At 40.1% G+C, this 22,129-nt stretch overlaps 1 long non-coding RNA gene, 20 other non-coding genes and 5 pseudogenes across 21 annotated transcripts; all 26 read right to left on the bottom strand.

Annotated features, from left to right (window-relative positions):
- Positions 1-211: 211 nt before the first annotated feature.
- On the bottom strand, positions 212-334 carry LOC148210094 (5S ribosomal RNA; annotated as a pseudogene).
- A 233-nt stretch (positions 335-567) lies between these two features.
- Positions 568-690, bottom strand: LOC148210093 (5S ribosomal RNA). The gene has a single exon (XR_015792444.1). It is a non-coding gene; the product is annotated as a 5S ribosomal RNA (ribosomal RNA).
- A 233-nt stretch (positions 691-923) lies between these two features.
- On the bottom strand, positions 924-1,046 carry LOC148210092 (5S ribosomal RNA; annotated as a pseudogene).
- A 233-nt stretch (positions 1,047-1,279) lies between these two features.
- LOC148210091 (5S ribosomal RNA) lies at positions 1,280-1,402 on the bottom strand (annotated as a pseudogene).
- A 233-nt stretch (positions 1,403-1,635) lies between these two features.
- Positions 1,636-1,754, bottom strand: LOC148210090 (5S ribosomal RNA). The gene has a single exon (XR_015792565.1). It is a non-coding gene; the product is annotated as a 5S ribosomal RNA (ribosomal RNA).
- A 234-nt stretch (positions 1,755-1,988) lies between these two features.
- On the bottom strand, positions 1,989-2,111 carry LOC148210089 (5S ribosomal RNA). The gene has a single exon (XR_015792442.1). It is a non-coding gene; the product is annotated as a 5S ribosomal RNA (ribosomal RNA).
- A 233-nt stretch (positions 2,112-2,344) lies between these two features.
- LOC148210088 (5S ribosomal RNA) lies at positions 2,345-2,463 on the bottom strand. Its single transcript, XR_015792570.1, has one exon. It is a non-coding gene; the product is annotated as a 5S ribosomal RNA (ribosomal RNA).
- A 233-nt stretch (positions 2,464-2,696) lies between these two features.
- On the bottom strand, positions 2,697-2,815 carry LOC148210087 (5S ribosomal RNA). The gene has a single exon (XR_015792409.1). It is a non-coding gene; the product is annotated as a 5S ribosomal RNA (ribosomal RNA).
- Positions 2,816-3,048: 233 nt separating this feature from the next.
- On the bottom strand, positions 3,049-3,167 carry LOC148210086 (5S ribosomal RNA). The gene has a single exon (XR_015792408.1). It is a non-coding gene; the product is annotated as a 5S ribosomal RNA (ribosomal RNA).
- Positions 3,168-3,221: 54 nt separating this feature from the next.
- Positions 3,222-3,340, bottom strand: LOC148210085 (5S ribosomal RNA). The gene has a single exon (XR_015792427.1). It is a non-coding gene; the product is annotated as a 5S ribosomal RNA (ribosomal RNA).
- A 233-nt stretch (positions 3,341-3,573) lies between these two features.
- LOC148210084 (5S ribosomal RNA) lies at positions 3,574-3,691 on the bottom strand. Its single transcript, XR_015792446.1, has one exon. It is a non-coding gene; the product is annotated as a 5S ribosomal RNA (ribosomal RNA).
- A 233-nt stretch (positions 3,692-3,924) lies between these two features.
- LOC148210083 (5S ribosomal RNA) lies at positions 3,925-4,043 on the bottom strand. Its single transcript, XR_015792468.1, has one exon. It is a non-coding gene; the product is annotated as a 5S ribosomal RNA (ribosomal RNA).
- Positions 4,044-4,276: 233 nt separating this feature from the next.
- LOC148210082 (5S ribosomal RNA) lies at positions 4,277-4,395 on the bottom strand. The gene has a single exon (XR_015792399.1). It is a non-coding gene; the product is annotated as a 5S ribosomal RNA (ribosomal RNA).
- A 233-nt stretch (positions 4,396-4,628) lies between these two features.
- LOC148210081 (5S ribosomal RNA) lies at positions 4,629-4,751 on the bottom strand (annotated as a pseudogene).
- Positions 4,752-4,984: 233 nt separating this feature from the next.
- LOC148210080 (5S ribosomal RNA) lies at positions 4,985-5,103 on the bottom strand. The gene has a single exon (XR_015792431.1). It is a non-coding gene; the product is annotated as a 5S ribosomal RNA (ribosomal RNA).
- Positions 5,104-5,157: 54 nt separating this feature from the next.
- Positions 5,158-5,276, bottom strand: LOC148210079 (5S ribosomal RNA). Its single transcript, XR_015792426.1, has one exon. It is a non-coding gene; the product is annotated as a 5S ribosomal RNA (ribosomal RNA).
- Positions 5,277-5,509: 233 nt separating this feature from the next.
- Positions 5,510-5,628, bottom strand: LOC148210078 (5S ribosomal RNA). The gene has a single exon (XR_015792562.1). It is a non-coding gene; the product is annotated as a 5S ribosomal RNA (ribosomal RNA).
- Positions 5,629-5,861: 233 nt separating this feature from the next.
- LOC148210077 (5S ribosomal RNA) lies at positions 5,862-5,980 on the bottom strand. The gene has a single exon (XR_015792410.1). It is a non-coding gene; the product is annotated as a 5S ribosomal RNA (ribosomal RNA).
- Positions 5,981-6,213: 233 nt separating this feature from the next.
- On the bottom strand, positions 6,214-6,332 carry LOC148210076 (5S ribosomal RNA). Its single transcript, XR_015792415.1, has one exon. It is a non-coding gene; the product is annotated as a 5S ribosomal RNA (ribosomal RNA).
- A 233-nt stretch (positions 6,333-6,565) lies between these two features.
- On the bottom strand, positions 6,566-6,684 carry LOC148210075 (5S ribosomal RNA). The gene has a single exon (XR_015792425.1). It is a non-coding gene; the product is annotated as a 5S ribosomal RNA (ribosomal RNA).
- Positions 6,685-6,917: 233 nt separating this feature from the next.
- LOC148210074 (5S ribosomal RNA) lies at positions 6,918-7,036 on the bottom strand. Its single transcript, XR_015792414.1, has one exon. It is a non-coding gene; the product is annotated as a 5S ribosomal RNA (ribosomal RNA).
- A 233-nt stretch (positions 7,037-7,269) lies between these two features.
- Positions 7,270-7,388, bottom strand: LOC148210073 (5S ribosomal RNA). The gene has a single exon (XR_015792404.1). It is a non-coding gene; the product is annotated as a 5S ribosomal RNA (ribosomal RNA).
- Positions 7,389-7,505: 117 nt separating this feature from the next.
- Positions 7,506-7,624, bottom strand: LOC148210072 (5S ribosomal RNA). The gene has a single exon (XR_015792569.1). It is a non-coding gene; the product is annotated as a 5S ribosomal RNA (ribosomal RNA).
- A 233-nt stretch (positions 7,625-7,857) lies between these two features.
- On the bottom strand, positions 7,858-7,980 carry LOC148210071 (5S ribosomal RNA). The gene has a single exon (XR_015792441.1). It is a non-coding gene; the product is annotated as a 5S ribosomal RNA (ribosomal RNA).
- Positions 7,981-14,757: 6,777 nt separating this feature from the next.
- On the bottom strand, positions 14,758-17,272 carry LOC148210070 (uncharacterized). Its single transcript, XR_015792110.1, has 3 exons — positions 16,638-17,272; positions 16,513-16,551; positions 14,758-15,063 (listed from the first exon to the last, which is right to left on the bottom strand). It is a non-coding gene; the product is annotated as an uncharacterized LOC148210070 (long non-coding RNA).
- A 3,297-nt stretch (positions 17,273-20,569) lies between these two features.
- Positions 20,570-21,806, bottom strand: LOC111025583 (berberine bridge enzyme-like 9 pseudogene; annotated as a pseudogene).
- Between the last annotated feature and the right edge of the window lie 323 nt (positions 21,807-22,129).

Below are 22,129 nucleotides of genomic sequence, written 5' to 3'. Positions count from 1 at the left end.
TATATGACCCATGCGGGGCGGCACAACCCAGCGGGCACCGGCTGTGCGGGACGCCCCGAGACGGGCCGGGCAACGTAGGCATGCGACCGCGAGAAAATTGAAATTAAAATTACAAAAGAAGAAAGAAAACGCGTCGGGAGAAAAAAGGCAATCAAGCTAAGTTCAGAAGAGTGGGGATCGGGAGGGAAAGAGATGAAAATAAAAACAAAAAGGGGTGCAACACGAGGAATTCCCAAGTCGTCACCCAACTTAGTACTTACTACTCTCGCCCAAGCACGCTTAACTACGGAGTTCTGATAGGATCCGGTGCATTAGTGCTGGTATGATATCACCCGACATGGAATGCAGAGAAATTGTATATGACCCATGCGGGGCGGCACAACCCAGCGGGCACCGGCTGTGCGGGATGCCCCGAGACGGGCCGGGCAACGTAGGCATGCGACCGCGAGAAAATTTAAATTAAAATTACAAAAGAAGAAAGAAAACGCGTCGGGAGAAAAAAGGCAATCAAGCTAAGTCCAGAAGAGTGGGGATCGGGAGGGAAAGAGATGAAAATAAAAACAAAAAGGGGTGCAACACGAGGACTTCCCAAGTGGTCACCCAACTTAGTACTTACTACTCTCGCCCAAGCACGCTTAACTACGGAGTTCTGATGGGATCCGGTGCATTAGTGCTGGTATGATCGCACCCGACATGGAATGCAGAGAAATTGTATATGACCCATGCGGGGCGGCACAACCCAGCGGGCACCGGCTGTGCGGGAGGCCCCGAGACGGGCCGGGCAACGTAGGCATGCGACCGCGAGAAAATTGAAATTAAAATTACAAAAGAAAAAAGAAAACGCGTCGGGAGAAAAAAGGCAATCAAGCTAAGTCCAGAAGAGTGGGGATCGGGAGGGAAAGAGATGAAAATAAAAACAAAAAGGGGTGCAACACGAGGACTTCCCAAGTGGTCACCCAACTTAGTACGTACTGCTCTCGCCCAAGCACGCTTGACTGCGGACTTCTGATGGGATCCGGTGCATTAGTGCTGGTATGATCGCACCCGACATGGAATGCAGAGAAATTGTATATGACCCATGCGGGGCGGCACAACCCAGCGGGCACCGGCTGTGCGGGAGGCCCCGAGACGGGCCGGGCAACGTAGGCATGCGACCGCGAGAAAATTGAAATTAAAATTACAAAAGAAGAAAGAAAACGCGTCGGGAGAAAAAAGGCAATCAAGCTAAGTTCAGAAGAGTGGGGATCGGGAGGGAAAGAGATGAAAATAAAAACAAAAAGGGGTGCAACACGAGGAATTCCCAAGTCGTCACCCAACTTAGTACTTACTACTCTCGCCCAAGCACGCTTAACTACGGAGTTCTGATAGGATCCGGTGCATTAGTGCTGGTATGATATCACCCGACATGGAATGCAGAGAAATTGTATATGACCCATGCGGGGCGGCACAACCCAGCGGGCACCGGCTGTGCGGGAGGCCCCGAGACGGGCCGGGCAACGTAGGCATGCGACCGCGAGAAAATTGAAATTAAAATTACAAAAGAAGAAAGAAAACGCGTCGGGAGAAAAAAGGCAATCAAGCTAAGTCCACAAGAGTGGGGATCCGGAGGGAAAGAGATGAAAATAAAAACAAAAAGGGGTGCAACACGAGGACTTCCCAAGTGGTCACCCAACTTAGTACTATTCTCGCCCAAGCACGCTTAACTGCGGAGTTCTGATGGGATCCGGTGCATTAGTGCTGGTATGATCGCACCCAACATGGAATGCAGAGAAATTGTATATGACCCATGCGGGGCGGCACAACCCAGCGGGCACCGGCTGTGCGGGACGCCCCGAGACGGGCCGGGCAACGTAGGCATGCGACCGCGAGAAAATTTTAATTAAAATTACAAAAGAAGAAAGAAAACGCGTCGGGAGAAAAAAAGGCAATCAAGCTAAGTCCACAAGAGTGGGGATCGGGAGGGAAAGAGATGAAAATAAAAACAAAAAGGGGTGCAACACGAGGACTTCCCAAGTGGTCACCCAACTTAGTACTTACTACTCTCGCCCAAGCACGCTTAACTGCGGAGTTCTGATGGGATCCGGTGCATTAGTGCTGGTATGATCGCACCCGACATGGAATGCAGAGAAATTGTATATGACCCATGCGGGGCGGCACAACCCAGCGGGCACCGGCTGTGCGGGAGGCCTCGAGACGGGCCGGGCAACGTAGGCATGCGACCGCGAGAAAATTGAAATTAAAATTACAAAAGAAGAAAGAAAACGCGTCGGGAGAAAAAAGGCAATCAAGCTAAGTCCAGAAGAGTGGGGATCGGGAGGGAAAGAGATGAAAATAAAAACAAAAAGGGGTGCAACGCGAGGACTTCCCAAGTGGTCACCCAACTTAGTACTACTCTCGCCCAAGCACGCTTAGCTGCGGAGTTCTGATGGGATCCGGTGCATTAGTGCTGGTATGATCGCACCCGACATGGAATGCAGAGAAATTGTATATGACCCATGCGGGGCGGCACAACCCAGCGGGCACAGGCTGTGCGGGAGGCCCCGAGACGGGCTGGGCAACGTAGGCATGCGACCGCGAGAAAATTGAAATTAAAATTACAAAAGAAGAAAGAAAACGCGTCGGGAGAAAAAAGGCAATCAAGCTAAGTCCAGAAGAGTGGGGATCGGGAGGGAAAGAGGTGAAAATAAAAACAAAAAGGGGTGCAACACGAGGATTTCCCAAGTGGTCACCGAACTTAGTACTACTCTCGCCCAAGCACGCTTAGCTGCGGAGTTCTGATGGGATCCGGTGCATTAGTGCTGGTATGATCGCACCCGACATGGAATGCAGAGAAATTGTATATGACCCATGCGGGGCGGCACAACCCAGTGGCCATCGGCTGTGCGGGAGGCCCCGAGACGGGCCGGGCAACGTAGGCATGCGACCGCGAGAAAATTGAAATTAAAATTACAAAAGAAGAAAGAAAACGCGTCGGGAGAAAAAAGGCAATCAAGCTAAGTCCAGAAGAGTGGGGATCGGGAGGGAAAGAGGTGAAAATAAAAACAAAAAGGGATGCAACACGAGGACTTCCCAAGTGGTCACCCAACTTAGTACTACTCTCGCCCAAGCACGCTTAACTGCGGAGTTCTGATTGGATCCGGTGCATTAGTGCTGGTATGATCGCACCCAACATGGAATGCAGAGAAATTGTATATGACCCATGCGGGGCGGCACAACCCAGCGGGGTGCAACACGAGGACTTCCCAAGTGGTCACCCAACTTAGTACTACTCTCGCCGAAGCACGCTTCACTGCGGAGTTCTGATGGGATCCGGTGCATTAGTGCTGGTATGATCGCACCCGACATGGAATGCAGAGACATTGTATATGACCCATGCGAGGCGGCACAACCCAGCGGGCACCGGCTGTGCGGGACGCCCCGAGACGGGCCGGGCAACGTAGGCATGCGACCGCGAGAAAATTGAAATTAAAATTACAAAAGAAGAAAGAAAACGCGTCGGGAGAAAAAAGACAATCAAGCTAAGTCCAGAAGAGTGGGGATCGGGAGGGAAAGAGATGAAAATAAAAACAAAAAGGGGTGCAACACGAGGAATTCCCAAATCGTCACCCACTTAGTACTACTCTCGCCCAAGCACGCTTAACTGCGGAGTTCTGATGGGATCCGGTGCATTAGTGCTGGTATGATCGCACCCGACATGGAATGCAGAGAAATTGTATATGACCCATGCGGGGCGGCACAACCCAGCGGGCACCGGCTTTGCGGGAGGCCCCGAGACGGGCCGGGCAACGTAGGCATGCGACCGCGAGAAAATTGAAATTAAAATTACAAAAGAAGAAAGAAAACGCGTCGGGAGAAAAAAGGCAATCATGCTAAGTCCAGAAGAGTGGGGATCGGGAGGGAAAGAGATGAAAATAAAAACAAAAAGGGGTGCAACACGAGGACTTCCCAAGTGGTCACCCAACTTAGTACTACTCTCGCCCAAGCACGCTTAACTGCGGAGTTCTGATGGGATCCGGTGCATTAGTGCTGGTATGATCGCACCCGACATGGAATGCAGAGAAATTGTATATGACCCATGCGGGGCGGCACAACCCAGCGGGCACCGGCTGTGCGGGAGGCCCCGAGACGGGCCGGGCAACGTAGGCATGCGACCGCGAGAAAATTGAAATTAAAATTATAAAAGAAGAAAGAAAACGCGTCGGGAGAAAAAAGGCAATCAAGCTAAGTCCAGAAGAGTGGGGATCGGGAGGGAAAGAGATGAAAATAAAAACAAAAAGGGGTGCAACACGAGGACTTCCCAAGTGGTCACCCAACTTAGTACTACTCTCGCCCAAGCACGCTTAACTGCGGAGTTCTGATGGGAACCGGTGCATTAGTGCTGGTATGATCGCACCCGACATGGAATGCAGAGAAATTGTATATGACCCATGCGGGGCGGCACAACCCAGCGGGCACCGGCTGTGCGGGAGGCCCCGAGACGGGCCGGGCAACGTAGGCATGCGACCGCGAGAAAATTGAAATTAAAATTACAAAAGAAGAAAGAAAACGCGTCGGGAGAAAAAAGGCAATCAAGCTAAGTTCAGAAGAGTGGGGATCGGGAGGGAAAGAGATGAAAATAAAAACAAAAAGGGGTGCAACACGAGGAATTCCCAAGTCGTCACCCAACTTAGTACTTACTACTCTCGCCCAAGCACGCTTAACTACGGAGTTCTGATAGGATCCGGTGCATTAGTGCTGGTATGATATCACCCGACATGGAATGCAGAGAAATTGTATATGACCCATGCGGGGCGGCACAACCCAGCGGGCACCGGCTGTGCGGGACGCCCCGAGACGGGCCGGGCAACGTAGGCATGCGACCGCGAGAAAATTGAAATTAAAATTACAAAAGAAGAAAGAAAACGCGTCGGGAGAAAAAAGGCAATCAAGCTAAGTCCACAAGAGTGGGGATCCGGAGGGAAAGAGATGAAAATAAAAACAAAAAGGGGTGCAACACGAGGACTTCCCAAGTGGTCACCCAACTTAGTACTACTCTCGCCCAAGCACGCTTAACTGCGGAGTTCTGATTGGATCCGATGCATTAGTGCTGGTATGATCGCACCCAACATGGAATGCAGAGAAATTGTATATGACCCATGCGGGGCGGCACAACCCAGCGGGGTGCAACACGAGGACTTCCCAAGTGGTCACCCAACTTAGTACTACTCTCGCCGAAGCACGCTTCACTGCGGAGTTCTGATGGGATCCGGTGCATTAGTGCTGGTATGATCGCACCCGACATGGAATGCAGAGAAATTGTATATGACCCATGCGGGGCGGCACAACCCAGCAGGCACCGGCTGTGCGGGAGGCCCCGAGACGGGCCGGGCAACGTAGGCATGCGACCGCGAGAAAATTGAAATTAAAATTACAAAAGAAGAAAGAAAACGCGTCGGGAGAAAAAAGGCAATCATGCTAAGTCCAGAAGAGTGGGGATCGGGAGGGAAAGAGATGAAAATAAAAACAAAAAGGGGTGCAACACGAGGACTTCCCAAGTGGTCACCCAACTTAGTACTACTCTCGCCCAAGCACGCTTAGCTGCGGAGTTCTGATGGGATCCGGTGCATTAGTGCTGGTATGATCGCACCCGACATGGAATGCAGAGAAATTGTATATGACCCATGCGGGGCGGCACAACCCAGCGGGCACCGGCTGTGCGGGAGGCCCCGAGACGGGCCGGGCAACGTAGGCATGCGACCGTGAGAAAATTGAAATTAAAATTACAAAAGAAGAAAGAAAACGCATCGGGAGAAAAAAGGCAATCAAGCTAAGTCCAGAAGAGTGGGGATCGGGAGGGAAAGAGATGAAAATAAAAACAAAAAGGGGTGCAACACGAGGACTTCCCAAGTGGTCACCGAACTTAGTACTACTCTCGCCCAAGCACGCTTAGCTGCGGAGTTCTGATGGGATCCGGTGCATTAGTGCTGGTATGATCGCACCCGACATGGAATGCAGAGAAATTGTATATGACCCATGCGGGGCGGCACAACCCAGCGGGCACCGGCTGTGCGGGAGGCCCCGAGACGGGCCGGGCAACGTAGGCATGCGACCGCGAGAAAATTGAAATTAAAATTACAAAAGAAGAAAGAAAACGCGTCGGGAGAAAAAAGGCAATCAAGCTAAGTCCAGAAGAGTGGGGATCGGGAGGGAAAGAGGTGAAAATAAAAACAAAAAGGGGTGCAACACGAGGACTTCCCAAGTGGTCACCCAACTTAGTACTACTCTCGCCCAAGCACGCTTAACTACGGTGTTCTGATGGGATCCGGTGCATTAGTGCTGGTATGGTCGCACACGACAGGGAATGCAGAGAAATTGTATATGACCCATGCGGGGCGGCACAACCCAGCGGGCACCGGCTGTGCGGGAGGCCCCGAGACGGGCCGGGCAACGTAGGCATGCGACCGCGAGAAAATTGAAATTAAAATTACAAAAGAAGAAAGAAAACGCGTCGGGAGAAAAAAGGCAATCAAGCTAAGTCCAGAAGAGTGGGGATCGGGAGGGAAAGAGATGAAAATAAAAACAAAAAGGGGTGCAACACGAGGACTTCCCAAGTGGTCACCCAACTTAGTACTACTCTCGCCGAAGCACGCTTCACTGCGGAGTTCTGATGGGATCCGGTGCATTAGTGCTGGTATGATCGCACCCAACATGGAATGCAGAGAAATTGTATATGACCCATGCGGGGCGGCACAACCCAGCGGGCACCGGCTGTGCGGGAGGCCCTGAGACGGGCCGGGCAACGTAGGCATGCGACCGCGAGAAAATTGAAATTAAAATTACAAAAGAAGAAAGAAAACGCGTCGGGAGAAAAAAGGCAATCAAGCTAAGTCCAGAAGAGTGGGGATCGGGAGGGAAAGAGGTGAAAATAAAAACAAAAAGGGGTGCAACACGAGGACTTCCCAAGTGGTCACCCAACTTAGTACTACTCTCGCCCAAGCACGCTTAACTACGGTGTTCTGATGGGATCCGGTGCATTAGTGCTGGTATGGTCGCACACGACAGGGAATGCAGAGAAATTGTATATGACCCATGCGGGGCTGCACAACCCAGCGGGCACCGGCTGTGCGGGAGGCCCCGAGACGGGCCACGCAACGTAGGCATGCGACCGCGAGAAAATTGAAATTAAAATTACAAAAGAAGAAAGAAAACGCGTCGGGAGAAAAAAGGCAATCAAGCTAAGTCCACAAGAGTGGGGATCCGGAGGGAAAGAGATGAAAATAAAAACAAAAAGGGGTGCAACACGAGGACTTCCCAAGTGGTCACCCAACTTAGTACTACTCTCGCCCAAGCACGCTTAACTGCGGAGTTTTGATGGGATCCGGTGCATTAGTGCTGGTATGATCGCACCCGACATGGAATGCAGAGAAATTGTATATGACCCATGCGGGGCGGCACAACCCAGCGGGCACCGGCTGGTCCAGGAGAGTGGGGATCGGGAGGGAAAGAGATGAAAATAAAAACAAAAAGGGGTGCAACACGAGGACTTCCCAAGTGGTCACCCAACTTAGTACTACTCTCGCCCAAGCACACTTAACTGCGGAGTTCTGATGGGATCCGGTGCATTAGTGCTGGTATGATCGCACCCGACATGGAATGCAGAGAAATTGTATATGACCCATGCGGGGCGGCACAACCCAGCGGGCACCGGCTGTGCGGGACGCCCCGAGACGGGCCGGGCAACGTAGGCATGCGACTGCGAGAAAATTTAAATTAAAATTACAAAAGAAGAAAGAAAACGCGTCGGGAGAAAAAAGGCAATCAAGCTAAGTCCAGAAGAGTGGGGATCGGGAGGGAAAGAGATGAAAATAAAAACAAAAAGGGGTGCAACACGAGGACTTCCCAAGTGGTCACCCAACTTAGTACTTACTACTCTCGCCCAAGCACGCTTAACTGCGGAGTTCTGATGGGATCCGGTGCATTAGTGCTGGTATGATCGCACCCGACATGGAATGCAGAGAAATTGTATATGACCCATGCGGGGCGGCACAACCCAGCGGGCACCGGCTGTGCGAGAGGCCCCGAGACGGGCCGACAGCCAGGCCGGGCAACGTAGGCATGCTACAGAGAGAAAATTAAATTTAAATTAGAAAAGAATAAAGAAAACGCGTCGGGAGATAAAATGCAATCAAGCTATGTCGAGAAGAGTGGGTATCCGGAGGGAAAGTGTTGAAAGTAAAAATAAAAGGGGGTGCAATACGCAAGCACACTTAACTGCGAAGTTTTGATGTGATCCGATGCATTAATGCTGGTATGGTTGCATCCAACATGGAATGCAGATAAATTTTATATGACCTAGGTGGGGCAACACAAATTGTAAAAATAATTTGTCAAAATTAGATTTGAGTAGTGAAATGTTTTCTTTCAATTCCAAAGCCATAAATATCATATGTTTTGCTTTAGATAAAAATATATGTGATAAAATTTCACATTTTACATATTCATATGATATTTGTGATTTTCTTGATAATATTTATAGTGTTGAATATTCTCCTTGTACTTCTAATGATTTATTTGATGTGAAGGAGAATTATAATTCTCAAAATCAAGAAAAATTCCATGAAGTGGAAAAAGAAATGTGATGGATCCTCCTTGTGTTTAATGGCTCATTCGAACAACGTGAGGGATGTCGAAAGCGACAAGAACGAGGTAAATCATAAACCTCCTACTTATGATTAATTGTATGATGCCTTTGAAAGTATGCAACATGATTTAGAGAATGTTAGCTCTAAATATATTAAGCTATCAAAGAAGTACAATGCTTTATCTATTAAAATTAAATCTTTGATAGATGAAAATTCTTGCTTGAAAAATAGAGCTACTAAAGATGTTTTGCATGATGATTGTTGTGGTGAGAAAAATGATTTGAATGATATGGTTAAATTTCTTGAAAAGGAGAATGATGATCTCAAATCATTAGCATGCGAATTAAAAGTTGATTTGAATGATTTGAGAAATAAGGATGAGAAAATTGAATCTCTTTCTTTGGAATTAAAAGATAAGATTGCTAGCTTGAAAAGTGAAATTGTTATTTTGGAAACTAGCAATACATCTTTGGAGAAAAAAAAAATTTCCTTTATTGACAAAATTAAATTTCTTGAGCTTGATATTTGTGAGAAAAATGATCTTTTCTATGTGCTTGAGGAAAAAGAATTACTTGTTAGTAAAGAGCTTGAAATATCAAAATAGTATATTAAGAAGTTGACAATAGGTGCTCAAAGGTTAGATAAAATAATTGAAGTATGCAAACATTATGGTGATAAGAGAGATTTAGGCTATATTAATGAATGCTCTACTCCTTCATGTTCTAAAACTATCTTTATAAAAGCATCTCCTATTGTGCCTAAACTTAATATGCCTAAGGTTATGTCTAAAAATGTTAAAACTAACTTTGTGCCAATTTGTCATAATTGTGGTGTCAAATGTCATATTAGGTCTAAGTGCTTTAAATTGAAATGTGCTTATACTACTTTCTTTAGGAGAAATTTTTCTCAAAGAGCAAAGTTGCAGAATACTCCAAAAGAAAATTTCCAAAAGAAAAGTAGAGTGCATAACTTTGTTGCAAAAGATAAATCCTTGCATAATGTTGTTTGTTTCTCATGTGGCAAATATGGACATAAAACTTATTCTTGTTACTTGTCTAAATTTGATGCTTTAAATGTCAATGCAAATGCTAAATTTATGCCTAAACATGGAAATAATAGAAATATGCATGCAAAATTGAATTTTGTGCCTAAACATGCGCATGCTAGAACTAATTATATGCATAGTGCTAAACTTGTGTCTAAGCATGTTCATGGAAAATCAAATTATATGCATAATGCCAAATTTGTGTCTACGTGTCATTTTTGTGGAGTTAAACGTCATATTAGACCAAATTGTTTCAAATTGAAAAATTCTCCAAAGAATAATTTCTTTAAGAAAAATATTGTGCAAAATAATTTTGTTAAGAAGAAATTATTGTCTAATGATTGTGGCAAAGTTGATTATAAATTCAATACTTGTTATTTGCCAAAAATGAATATTAAAAATGTTGGAACTAATTTGAAATAGATTCCAAAATCTATGCTCACCTAACAATAAAGGATCGAAGACATGGGTACCAAGATCTTTTGGTTGAACTTTCTTTTTGTAGGGATAATTTCAAGAAGCTAGTGGTTGCTTTGGATTTCAAATTGAAAATAAATTTTAAATTAAAGGAGCAACGTTATGACTTGCTTGAACCTAACATAGGAAAATTGCCTATTTGATAACATTATTTTTTTATTTTTTTATTTTGCTATTGATATAATTTAATGGAATAATTATATCTTCTTTGATGGGTTAGAGAAGTTGAAATTGGTTTCTTGAATTTTATTGTTGATTAGATTAAATGCCTTTGAGTATATCGAATTTTTTTTTTTACATTAAACTTTATTGCTTGATTATTTATGGATTAGTCGATTAATTCTCTTGAAAAACATTGTGGTAAATTATTTTTAGACTTATCCATAATCCTTATTGTTTATTGTTTAAAATATTGGATTATATGTCATGAAGAAATTTTTTTAATATGCATTTTAGCATGATATTGTAGATATTGAGTTTTGGAAAATATTGTTCTCGATAGTTGAGATATATTGTTTATTTCTATTGAGAAGAAATGTGTATTGTTTTGTTTCTTATATGAATTTAATTAAAATGTTTAAATGTTTTTTGGCCATAATCTATGTGCTCACTATGAAAATTAATTTCAAAACTTTGTTCATGGTTGAAAATTGTTTGTTTTGAAATTTTGTTTGAAAAGAATTGTTGAATTCGTTTTCACAGGGGGAGTAGCTAAGAATTGATTCATATTTTAAAAGTTGAAAATTCTTTGTTTTGAAATTTTGTTTGAAAAGAATTGTTGAATTCGTTTTCACATGGGAGTAGCTAAGAATTGATTCATATTTTAAAATTTGATTAGCACGTTGCTCAAAAGTATTTAATTGATTATTGTGATTTTTTTTTCTATATATGATTAAACTCTTTTGTGGTGAGATAAGTCGGATGTACTTATGATCAAGTACATTTTGCATGAGTGTTTGTTTGATTAATATTTTTATGATGTCATTTGCTTATATTTAATTTGTAATACTTTTTTTGGATGGCATAATTGGTAGTATTGTTATTTTGACAAATTGATATCAATGTTGGTTTTTCTTTATAAAGTGGTGCTTATTTTCTAACATTTGATATTTTTGTATCATGATGGTGTCTTAAATCTTGCATAGATTTGTTGTTAATTTTTTTTATTAGATAAGTTGATAAGTTCAATTGAGAGTATCTTTCATGTATGTGATTTATTGTGCTTAATCATGATAATTAAAATTGCTCTCTTGGAATTATACTTGTTTTATGTCATGTTTCTTGAATGAAAATTTTGTTGAATATTTTGATAATTTGTTTAAGATAGATTGATATACCATGACTTTTATATATATCTATCTTGTGCAAGTTGTTGAGATAATTTTGCTTGTATTATATTTATCTCCTTGATATTTATTGATATTTCTTTTTAAGAGGAGAATGCATATCTTAAGGGGGAGTAATACCATTTACATGTGAACTTTTTTGCCTTGAAAATATTTATTTTTCATATTGTTTTTTATTGTTTATGTGATCTTTTCAAGAGTATGTATAGTGAATTTGAGAGTGAGTATGTTGGGAGAACTTACTCGAATTGTTTAAGTTCGATAAAACTAAATTGCAAAAACTCTTATGAATACATCCACTTAAGCTTGAGAAAGATGAAAAAGGTAAATGTATTGATTTTAAATCTATCGTGGTATGTTGGAACTTTACTCCTCTTATGCATATTGTGTATCTATTTAGGGGGAGTAAATATATTTAAGTAAATTTTATTTTAGAATTTCTTAAGTATATTGATGCCTCTTGATTTTCTTACTAATTTTTAGAAGACATATTGATAGGGGGTATATATTTAGGGGGAGTAAATATATTTAAGTAAATTTTATTTTAGAATTTCTTAAGTATATTGATGCCTCTTGATTTTCTTACTAATTTTTAGAAGACATATTGATAGGGGGAGTTTTACAAAAACTTGCTAAATGTCTTTTGGTCCCTTATTATGGGGAAGTATTAAATTGCTTTAAAAATGATGAGTTTTCATGTCTTTATTTATTTTTTTAAATGTCTTTTTTGATTGACTCCAAAAGGAGAGAGGTAATAAGAAAAATGAATTAATTTGTGGGAAATTATGTTTTGAATGAGTTTCAATTATGATTTTTATGGTGATATGTTGGACTTAATGTTGTTATTATTTATTGTCTATGCATTTTTCGTTACTAGTTTGTCATTATAAAAAGAGGAGATTGTTGGCTTTTTGGCCCTTAATCTCAAATTAATTAATTTTAATTAATTAATTAATTAATTAATGTTTTGATGATAACAAACTTAATTTTGTTATTCGACAATTTTAGTGTTTTGAAGTCGAAATAAGGATTCTAATGTCTTTTGAATTACCCAAATCGGAGCTCAAACGGAGAATTTATAGCTGAAAGAAGTTGGAAGGAAAAATGTTTGAGGTGGATGACGTGGCGACTGAATCAACTAAGAAGACCAATGAAAAGTCGACAGTGGCATAACATATTATTCAAAATTAAAAAAAGAAAAAGAAATTGAAAAGAAAAGGAAAAAATGTGTTACTAAAACAGGGAGAAGAAAAGAAATAAATGAAAAAAAAAACAAGAAGAAGATGAAAGAGCCATTGGATAAAATAAAAAAAAAAAAAAAAAAAAAAGAAATGTCACATCATATTTACGAGGCTGACATGATTAGTGTAAAAGAAGAAAAAAAAGAGGAAAATGTTGAAATGTGACCGTGGGGGCTTTGGTAATTTATTTATATTATTATTATTATTATTTTATTCAATTAAATCTCAATCTTTCATTTTCATTTAAAATCTAATTAAAATCAATTTCAAATTTCTTCCAACTTATTTCCTTTCTATTTAAATCCCTTACTTTCCCAAATTTTAACAACAATTCTGTTCATATTTCTCTCCAATTTTTACATTGTTCTCCATCTTCCCGAGCTTTTTTATTTTGAGAGATCTTTGAGTTATTCAATTTTATTTTTCATAGTCATTTGAGGGCTTTATTTTGTAAGAATTTTTCTTGTAAAATTGTGAGCGAAAATTCGTGTATCCACTCTTTTTAGAGAGTTTGTGAAATTGTTCTTCGAAATTTCAATTTGTGAGGGTTGCTCTTGAGTCTGAAAAAGAGCGTTGTAATGGTTTGATCCTAAACCGTGGAAAGGATCGAGTTTCTTCTTGCTCCAAAAAAAGAAGGCTTTGTACCGGTTTGACTCCTACCGTGGAAAGAGTCAAGTTTCTTAGTGGAACACCCAAGAGAAGCTTGGGAAGTGGAGTAGGTCGATTGTTGTCGAACCACTATAAAATTTTCGGTGTCATTTTCTCTAACCCTTATCTATTTAATTTTTGCAATTAATTTTCTTTATTACAAATTGCATGAAATTAATTGTTCGAATTTGTTATTCATGTGTATGGTCAATATTTATATTTGAATTATTTGGGTAGTGAAACTAATTAGGTTGTTTGTATTTTTAATTTGTTGTTTAATTTTGTGTTAAAATAATTTGTTGATAAAAAGTTTACTTATTTGTTTAAATTGGGCCCACCGTGTTAAAAAGTTTATAAAATTTAATTAAACCCTATTCACCAGATGTCATACCGATCGAACACTTAGATATTTAAATAAGTTTATATAACTTTGTGGGTGTTTTTTTTATTATTTATTTTTCTAGAAAGTAGAAACTTAAGAGTGAAAAATTTCATTTTCTTGAGAAGAAATGCAAGCTAAGTTTTATATGCAAGTCATAGTCTACACATTTTTTATTATTATACCTCTGTTAGGAAATGTGCGTTAGAAACTTATTTTAATGCGTAATGAATACAAAACTATTATTTTCAAAATAAAAATATAAAACAATTCATACAATTTTGTATTTTATAAAATTATGGTATTAATATGTTTAATAGTAAACTCTGAAATTGGCCAAAGCGAGCATAGCTCAGCGGTAATTGGCATATACCTCCAACCAAGTGGTTGTGAGTTCGAATCCCCTCCCCAACATGTTGTATTCAAAAAAAAGAAAAAAAGTAAACTCTGAAAAATTGAAGTTTTTAGTTTTTTGTTTTTAAACAATAAAAAAATAAAACATGTTTGGTAACCATTTTTAGTTTTTTGTTTTTAAAAAGTTAGAAAATTGAAAATACATATTAGGGAGAGAAATTTTGTGTAGAGTAGAGATAACAATGGTGTGGGTGCAAGTGAGGATGCTCTCCCCGATTCTCGGGCTCGTGAAAATTTTTAGTCTCCGTCTGTGTAACGCCCCAAGATTTTTTTTTAACATCCCAACGGGGACCATTACTAAGAGCCACCTAAAACGACCCACTCGTACTAGAGAATTTAAACCACTAGACGTATAAACTATGACCAACTCTCACCACGGTTCCGCTGCGCTACTCTGATTAATAACACTTACAAAAACTTGCACTAAACAGCCCAAACACCACTAACGTTCTAACGAAACTCAAATCCTTCACAGTTAATAATTTGATAACAAACTAACCTTACGAAACTTCTCAATGAAAACTTCACTAATCATAAACCATCCACTACACGAATCTAACTTTCACAAAAACAACAAGGCAAAAGATAACTCAAGTTCAACTTGAACAAATGCATTATACTGATAAATATCCTCAACGTATTACGTTGCCACAAGTCGAGTAGCTACATAAAATTACGGTTCTCAAGAAAACGAGTTATCAATCCTAGGACATCCCCTAAATATGGGACTTCACAAAACACTTTATCAATCTAAGAACAGACTTAAGCCAAAAACAAACAACTATAGCTATCCTATTCAACTTAGAACTTAACGACGCAGAGTTAAATGGTCTCTCTAATCAAGTCTCCTCCTCGCCATCACCATCCCAAGAGCTAGCTCGATACCTGCAAACTGGAGGGAAAAAAAAGGAGGGATGAGTACAACCACAGTACCCAGTAAGCAGCCCTTATCTGAAGGGTCACGCACAACAGCATACTTATCAAGGAAACAACGTATCATGCTTATCAAAGAATCAACATATCATGCTTATCAAAGAATCAACATATCATGCTTATCACAACTCTCGAGCTTTGAATAAATAGAAACATATCACAAGAAGCAGTTTATGCAAATGTTTAACTATACATGTACCGTACATGTCAAACTCATCCTTACACATTAACACACTAGTTCTCTTTCTTGATTTCTCCAAGGCTTACTCCTTCGAATCGCATCGGCCCTTGCCATTTATCCCCAAAGCCCGACACTCATCTACAGAGGCTTGGCGTTCGACCTTGCCATTTATCCCCAAGGCCTTGAACTGTGCATCGACCCTTGGCCATTTTTACCCAAGGCCCCGATGACTTCACCATCTATCGGCCCTTGACCATTTTTACCCAAGGCCCCAATAGTATTCCTTCCAAAAAACTGCTCGCATCGACCCTCGACCGTTTTTACCCGAGGCCTCGATACTCAGTTAGTGACGTATCAGCCCCCGACCATTTATACCCGAGGCTCTGAGACTCACCCATTTATTTTTCCCAAGAATCCAACGTTCCTTACCATAACCAACTCCACATCAACCCCTAGCATGCGAACAGGGTCCGAAAATATGCTTCAATAACACCCACATCTCATAAGAAAACCTAATTGCAATAATTCCATTTTAACGAGCATCCCTTGGTTATCACACATCATTCCACAACAATTCTCAGCAGTCTAACCAGGCAAAATTCCACCATTATCACCGACGAATATTCAACACTACACCAAGTATACAAATTAACACAAACGAGAGTTACCTAACACAATAGCGTATCAAAACAATGTCAAACATCACAGAACAACACATTAGCAACCAACTAACACACATTAACGCACGCACACGCCCCTTGTCTACTTACTTTGTTATGTCTCAAAACTCTCACAAGAGTCCTACTTGCTACTACGCCATGCCTCATGCATCAATAATCTCATAACAGTCCAATATGCGATACACCAAAATGATCATATGTAAAAACCAATCAATTTAAAATAGTCCAACATGATTCAACAGCTCCAACAGGCATCGTTCACAGAAGAGGCACAACCAACAACTTAACCAAAATATAATCGATAGATACCCAACATACATCAAACACAACTGATTTCTCATAAATATTCAATATGCTTTCGAAACAACAGATTATAGTACTAGTATACAATTTTCATCATGAAAACCTATTAAAACATAACAACAATTCAAACATAGTCATCCAAGATTACTTGGTTACAATTTATTCACACAAGCACATAATTTTTTCGAGATACCATATCATATCAGCACACAACAACCAATCCCTCCAGTAAGAAACTACTTACACAAGGTCCCAAACTGCTACTAAGCTCATCGAAGAGTTCCTAAATCCAAAAGCATCCAAACTTGATTAGAGTTCATACTTGAAACACTTAAGTTGGATCGAAACTAAGCTTAGGTGATTCGTTACCTAATAACTCACACTAAAATAACTTCGATTAGGAGTGGGTCAACGCCAAACTAATGTCCAAGAGGGTGGGTATCATGAATCAAGCTTTGAACGAGTGTGGGTCAACATCAATTGTCAACGGAACGAAGAATACGCCGTAAATTTTGGCACGAGGTCACTGGGTTCGAGCTAAACTCGTGCTGGTTGCACGGCTGCTCAGTTGGAGGCGCCAACGAAGCTTTGAGTCGTCAGAGAACCCAACGCCAGGGGAAGAGCCACTGCCAATAACGCTGGATATGGTGAGAAAACACTGATGTCGGGTTGCTTTATCGTTGAAACGCCAAGAAACGTCGGTGGAGGTTAGAAGCCGCGCCGTCGCTCATTGAGGAAGACCGTCGCTGCTATGGAAACGCTAGGGAAAGGGAATGCTACCGTCCGCCGGATATGGGTCGCCTCTCGTTGTCGCCGTGGAACGCCAAAAAAGGCCCAACACGCTCGGATTTGCTGCTGCTATCGTGTCATCGGAGGAACGAAATCACTGCCGCTGCCCATGAGTTTTGTGTGTCGTCGTCGTTTGCTGATCTGAAGCCACCGTCGTTGACGTCGCCGGAGAGAGAAAAGTCGGGGGAGGGGGGGGGGGGTGGTAGGAGGAAGAAGGGGAGGAGAAAAGATGTTTTAGGGTTTCTTTTGTTTTCCAACATTTTCTTTAATTTTGTCTTCTTTTGTTTTACTTTTTTTTATCCCAATTTTTATTAAAAACAAAAAAAACCAAATCCCCAGTCTTATTGAGGCCCCTCTTAATTTGTTCTAAAAGTAAAGCCCAATTCCCAATTTTAAGAGAAAAAAAAATATAATCATTTTCCATAATAGAAAACCCATTTTAAAAAGGTTGAGAAATTTATTTTAGAGATTGGCTAAATATTAAAACCCGAGAATAAACTTCAAAAGGGAGAAAATTGAATTTCCAAAAGTTAATAAAAAAAATAAACTTGATTCCGATTTACAAAATAAAAACTCAAAAATGAGAATTTCCAAGAATTTCACGACGAAAATAAAGGAGGAATTCAAAGGCACGAATTAAATCATAAAATAAAACTAACCCGAGAACGCGGGGCGTTACAGTCTCCACCTCGTTCTTGGGTCCGAGAGATGTTCTCGAGAAAAATTATCGGTTTTATAATTGTTTTTAATTATTTTTAGAATTCAAGTATAAAAAAAGTGTATTAAATATATATTAATTATTTAAAAAATGGAATCAAGGACGGGGACGGAGTCGGGACATGCATTTTCTATTTTTGGGATCCGACTTTACGGAAATTTTTGTCTACCCCTAATGTAGAGACATGAAAATAGAGATGTAAATACAAAACTATTATTTTCAAAATAAAAATATAAAACCATCATACAATTTTGTATTTTATAAAATTATTGTAGTTAATATATTTAATAGTAAACTCTGAAATTGTCTAAACTCTGAAATTGCCGTTTACTTCATTAAAAATTTATGAAAATAATTATCTATTCCATCAATGTGACCCAACTATTGAACTATATGTGAAAAAACACATTGAAGATAGGAAAAAAAAAACTTATTCACACCTACTTTGAAAACAATTTATTTTTCTAATTATTTTTGCTTTCTTTAACAAAGTTTAATGGATAAATGAATTATTGTCTGGTTCTTTGAATAGCTGGACCAAGAATGATCCCACCACCTACATGTCAACCAATTCCCTACAATTTTCGTAGGTCTTCGTCCGTCGAGATTCTCTTGCAAATGACAGCCTCCTTTTGTTGGCTGTTACAAGGTGAATGGCATTTGCTGACTACAGGAGTGATCCCAAAGCTTCAATGTTATGCATCAAGCATGTGATGTAAAAATTAAGCTTTATGTAAGCATTTGCATTAAAATTTATCTGAAGATGCTCGCACTCAGATTTTAACATATTAACTACAAACGCCTATTTTCTTTTGGCTTATTTAATCACTAGTCTGGGAGTTGTTAGAAAATCATATGCTTTTCTAATTATTTTTGCTTTCTTTTAACGTAGTTTAATAAATAAATAAATTCCTCTTTTCTTTCGGCTTATTTAAGCACTAGTTTGGGTAGCTGGATTGAGAATGATGCTACCACATGTCAACGAATTCCCATCTATTTGCGTAGGTCCTCGTCCGTCGAGATTCTCTTGCAAATGGCAGCCTCCTTTGATTGGCTGTTACAAGGTGAGTGGCATTTGTTGACTACAGGAGTGATCTCGAAGCTTCCATGTTAGGCTTCAAGCATGTGATGTCAAAATTAAGCTTTAGGTAAGTATTTGCATTAAAATTTATCTGAGGATGCTCACACTCAGATAAACATATTAACTACAAATGCCTCTTTTCTTTTGACTTATTTTATCACTAGTTTGAGAGTTGTTAGAACATCATATGCTTTTCTAATTATTTTTGCTTTCTTTAACCTAGTTTAATAGATAAACAAATTTCTCTTTTCTTTCGGCTTATTTAAGCACTAGTTTGGGTAGCTGGATTGAGAATTATACTACCAATCATCCGTCGAGACCCTCTTTCAAATGGCAACCTCTTTTGGTTGGATGTTACAAGGTGAATACAAACATCTATTTCATTTTGGCTTCTTTAAGTGCTAGTTTAGGAGTTGTTATTGGCGAGGCTGATGGTCATCTGTTACTAGTGCTAGCGAAATTCCTTCCCCATTGTGGTTTGGTCGATAGGTCGAAGCGTTGGCAATTCAAGAAGCCTCCACCGAAAATTGAAATCATTATCAAACAGGCTATAATTAATTTGATACAATTCTATGACACACGTTCACGGTTCATTACCCCTTTCATTTTTGACGCTTCGTTTCCAACATTTCCATGGAAAAAAGAAATGATTTCTTTATATATATACCAAAAAAAAAGTTACATATACGAAAGAAAATCAGTAAACATATTGGAAGTCATAAGGAGAACAACAAATGAGGCCATGTTTGATTCTTCTTCTACTTTCACTTACATTAGTAGCCTCCACCGAGTCATCGCCCCTATGGCTGAGGATGTGGTGGACAAATTTCCCTGGTGCCTTCCATTCTATACTTTTTTTTTAGTACAACTATTCGTACACTTTTATATTTTATAAAGTTATTGTAATTATGTTTAATAGTAAACTTTGAAATAATTGTCAGTATGATATGTTACCTAATTAAACATCATTGAATAAAATTATCCATTCTATCAATGTGACCCAACAATATTTGAACAGACACATTTAAAAAAAAAACACATTCACGTGTATTTAGTAAACATCCATTTTCTAATTATTTTCGCTTTCTTATTAACATAAATTTAAATATAATTTACTGATAAACAAATTCCGATTTGGTTCTTCCCGTAGTTGGACTGAGAATTATACCAATCACCTACAGGTCAACGAATTCCCTTCAATTTGCGCCTTCGAGTCCTCAATCGTCGAGATCCTCTTGTAAAGGGCAACCTCCTTTGGTTGAGTGTTACAAGGTGAATACAAACGCCTCTTTTCTTTTGGCTTCTTTAAGTGCAGTTTGAGAGTTGTTATTGGCAATAATGATGGTCGTGTAGTGAAATTCCTTCTCCATTGTTGTTCAGTCCATATGGTCGAAGCATTGACAATTCAAGAAGGTTTGTCCTTGGCGATGGATCAGGCCAATTATCTTGACTTTCTTTAATCTTTGATTCGAACATATATATATTAATGTATCAATCACATATTATGATTCGATCTCAGAACAACCAACTCAAGAATGCCGTTAATAATTGTAAATTAACATTCAATGATAAGGTTTTCTATTTATTAGTATCACGAGCTATAGAAATCACGAATTAAAAGGTGTGCCAAGCCAACTAATTTGATCAAATACATAACAAAACTATAATTAGAAGCCCATGATACAATATTATTAGATGTTCGTATCAATTCACTCACAACATCAACGAATAGGGGATACTCTGTTCATTTATGAAGAAATTTTCAGGATCAACCTTCGTCTTCACGCTCACCAATCTCTCAAAATTCCCCTTAAAATACTTCGCCCCGTAAACCATACCTTCCTCCATGCTCCAATGGACGGTGCTCCCCACGTCTATATCCCTATAATTAAGAACACCTCTCTCAAATTCTCGACACATAAGGCGTCATCACTTCGTACAATCGTCTCACCAATGCAATATTCTCCTCAGCCACTCCATCGCCCCCTTCCTTCTACTTCGCAGAGTATTGGAGTTTGAATTTTACTCCTGCTCTGTGTGGAAATGGCGTCGCTGCCTCTGAAATCTGGCTCATCCTCCCTCCATAAGGGTTTCAAACAAGACCCACTTCCTTAATTTCAATAACCGCCTTTCAGATTGCTTCTATCCATTCTCTTGAAATGGGTTCTCTCACATAGTCCGATTTGCGTTTGAGAAAAGGTAAAGATGGGATTTCCCTGCTTAGTAACGCCTCTGGGGCTGTCCCATTTGGGAAATTAAACCAAAACAGAACTAGGTTTATCTTCCATGAGAGAATGACTCCAAAGCTCCCTCCTCCCCTATCCTCTAATAGCCCAGAACAAATCCTCTCCCATTTGTTTTCTGCTTAGAATATGACCATGTACATTTACAATTTGTGCATCCACAATGTTGTCCACGGAGAGCCCCAATTTTCTCATTAAATTGTCGTACCCGCCTCCTGAAATATGTCCACCAGCGTCCATCGTCGGGCAAACACCTCCAGAAAAGGTGTGGACTCCGCTCATCTTTGCAATAGCGTAGTAAAGTTCCCCCATGGTGGCCCCTGCTTGAACCCAAGTGCTTTGGTCCGTGATATTAACATTAATGGCTCGTAGATTGAATAGGTTGAGGACGATGAATGGCTGTTAGGAGATGTAGGAAAGACCTTCGTAATCATGGCCGCCGCTGCGGATTCTGATGTGTAGACCAATGCGTTTGGCACACATAATAGTTGCTTGGACATGTGATTCGTGTTTCGCCGCGACAATGGCAAGCGGCTTTGGGGTTTGGGGTACTGAAATCGAGGGTTTCTGATGTAGAAATTGAGAGTTGGTAAGAACGAAGAATTGTTGGGGGTAAAGATGGCTTCAGAGATGGGGAAATTTGGCTGCCCGTTGCTGGATAGACATTGGAGAAAGTTCCATTCATGAATTCTTTGAAAAATAAACATATGAATGATGGACAAAATACATACATGCGCAGCATAAGCGAGCAAGGACTGTAATAACAATCTAGATGCATATTACAACCTATGATTAAACATGCATGATCATACATTATGATGCTTAGAGAAATGGAGAGAAAATTACATACCTTTGTAGCTTTTCAAATTTCTTCAAATAGCTCCAATGAGAACCACCAAGAGGTCTTCCTAGCTATTCTCAAGGCTTATAATAGAGTGGTGGGACTCTTTTAGAGAAGGGAAAAATTGAGAGAAAAATGGAGCTAAATGGAGTTATGTTAGCTTTTCAAAACTATCAAATGGCCAAAGGT

This window comes from Momordica charantia (genome assembly GCF_013281855.1).
Source record: "Momordica charantia cultivar OHB3-1 chromosome 7 unlocalized genomic scaffold, Mcharantia_2.0 BLBB01000007.1, whole genome shotgun sequence".
In the NCBI taxonomy this organism is placed as follows: Eukaryota; Viridiplantae; Streptophyta; class Magnoliopsida; order Cucurbitales; family Cucurbitaceae; genus Momordica; species Momordica charantia.
The sequence above is the reverse complement of the archived record's forward strand: the minus strand, read 5'-3'. Positions and strand labels throughout refer to the sequence as shown.